The sequence below is a fragment of the Cebus imitator genome, unplaced genomic scaffold, assembly GCF_001604975.1.
Source record: "Cebus imitator isolate Cc_AM_T3 unplaced genomic scaffold, Cebus_imitator-1.0 Scaffold517, whole genome shotgun sequence".
Classification (NCBI taxonomy): domain Eukaryota; kingdom Metazoa; phylum Chordata; class Mammalia; order Primates; family Cebidae; genus Cebus; species Cebus imitator.
In genome coordinates this window covers 721,544-724,329 of record NW_016107832.1, presented here as the reverse complement: position 1 = coordinate 724,329, position 2,786 = coordinate 721,544, and positions in this window count along the sequence as shown.

The window sequence follows — 2,786 nt, the reverse complement described above, 5'->3', positions numbered from 1 at the left end:
TGAACTCATGGAGACAGAGAATAGAAGGATGCTTACCAGAGCCTGGGAAGGATAGTGGAGAGTTGGTGGTGGTTATGAGGGAATGGGGATGGTTAATGGGTACAAAAAATAGAAAGAATGAGAAAGACCCAGTATTTGCTAGCACAAGGTGACTATAGTCAAAAATAATTTAAAATAACTAAAAGAGTGTAATTGGATTGTTTGTAACACAAAGGATAAATGCTTGAGGTGATGGGTATCCCATTTACCCTAATGTTATTATTACACATTGCATGCCTGTATCAAAATATCTCATGTGGCCGGGCGCGGTGGCTCAAGCCTGTAATCCCAGCACTTCGGGAGGCTGAGGCGGATGGATCACGAGGTCAAGAGATCGAGACCATCCTGGTCAACATGGTGAAACCCCGTCTCTATTAAAAATACAAAACATTAGCTGGGCATGGTGGCACATGCCTGTAATCCCAGCTACTCGGGAGGTTGAGGCAGGAGAATTGCCTGAACCCAGGAGGCGGAGGTTGCGGTGAGCCGAGATCACGCCATTGCACTCCAGCCTGGTTAACAAAAGCGAAACTCCGTCTCAAAAAAAAAAAAAAAAAAAAAAAGCGAAACCCCAAAAAAAAAAAAAAAAAAAAAAAAATCTCATGTAACCCATAAATATATACATCTACTATGTACCCATAAAAAATAAAAATAGTGATAAAACTGCAACCCTTATAAGAATGCTATAGCCTAATTCATTTCTATAAACACTCGTTGTAACATGCTGTTTTAAAATCTTAACACATTAAAGAAATCGAAAGAAACAATTCTATATACAAATGGGTTACAAAATTATTTTCAATTAATTATGTTAAGCTAAGGCAATAGAGAAAGGTCAGTGTTCATTGTTTACATGGGAGAAAAATAACTTATTTTCTAGTTAGCATTTATTTGTGGAGGAGTGATTTTATTTTCAGTGTTGTACATGATCACTGATTTTTAGAATGGAAATGTTCTTAAACACAAGTCTCAATTGGGTCTGCAAACAACAGTCTTAGCTGAGATTTTTTTTTTTTTTTTGATACAGAGTTTTTGCTCTTGTCGCCCAGGCTGGAGTGCAATGGCACTGTCTCGGTTCACTGCAACCTCTGCCTCCTAGGTTCAAGCGATTCTCATGCCTCAGGCTCCCGAGTAGCTGAGATTACAGTCGCCTGCCACCACGCCCAGCAAATTTTCATATTTTTGGTAGAGACGTGGTTTCACCATGTTGGTCAGGCTGGTCTTGAACTCCTGACCTCAAGTGATCTGCCCACCTCAGCCTCCCAAAGTGCTGGAATTACAGGCATGAGCCACCGTGCCTGGCCTTAGCTGAAATTTTCAAAAGATAATCTTTGTTAACAGAGAAAGAGAGTTGTCACCTTTTCGCTTTTTCAGAGACAGGCATCATTTGAGTATGTGAGAGTGCCCACTCCATTTGAAGCAATTTCAATTCTTCCAGTTTGTAAAGTCGGTAATGTGTGTGTGTTGGGGATGTGATGGGAGGGTGGAAGGCAGAGGCAGCTGCTAAGTCAAAGCCAATCAGGCCACTTGTCAATTTCTCAAAACTATAGGGAAAGACATCAATAAGGTTTATGGGCTCTAGCCCTATGGAGCCCTGACTTTCCACAGTTTCAAGACCTTGATTGATCTGGTGGAAAAAAATCCCACCTCCCCTACTCTCTGTCCAAACTAGCATCTCACAGGGTTACCAACTGGCATGTAGATGAAGCCACACAGACAACACACAGGGGCCAATTACCCCACTTTGTGTGTAAAGGGTGGTATACATCTTGTATGCAAGGGGAGGGGGTATTTTATTAATTGCAAGAGTAAAATGCCAAAGTGAGAAACAAAGAAATAATTCTCCCCTTAGCTCTTTGGAAGTAAGGTAGGAAAGGAAAAACACGATAGATGTAAACAAGCCAGAAATCTGAGTCTGAGATTAGTATCACTTGATGCGGGCAGGGATTTACCTGCTTATGTCAGAGGAGCGAGTGTTTGTCTCTTAGAAACAGGGTCTTTTCTTTCCTCTTTTTAAAGTAGAAAAATTATTACTGCTTTCAGTTTTATTCAAGAGAGAGTTTCCAGGGGTTTGCAGGGAAAGGTTATCAGATCACCCAACCTACGTAACATGCTAACTCTACTGAAATCATTTCTTCTCTTCCCAAACTGTTACGTTAAGAGTTCATTTCTGATGGTATATATTATCATCTAACACAGATGAATCTTTCTAGAGCCAGCCAAGATAAACACACACTTCTATAATTATATGCTACAGGTGTTCTAGAATCAGCCTCTACCCCAAATTTTTCTAACCATCACCTAGAGAACATAGACTTTGAAGGTAAGCAACTTAGAAAATGTACTCCCTTAGCCTTTTTTCCTCTTACTAAATCTAGGAAACATATGTAACACACTGGAAAAACTGTTCTTGAGACAGGAGAATTACTGTATTAATGCCAAGATCACCAATCCACTCATGCAAGAGTTGTGTTCTTAATTACATAGCAGATGGGAGGGGAAAATATCTAAGAGCCATCCTAATACCAACCCTTGATAAGTATTGCGGCAGTGTGAAAAGAGCGCTGAGTTCAGAGGCCTGGATTTCAGTGTTGACTCTGCTACTGACCATGTGATCTTAGGCAAATCATTTACCTTCTCTAAGCCTCAGTGTCCACATATATTAAATGAAGATAATAACGCCAATACTGGGGTCGCTGGAAAATTTGAATGAAATGATGGATATGAAAGAAATTAGAACCCAGAAC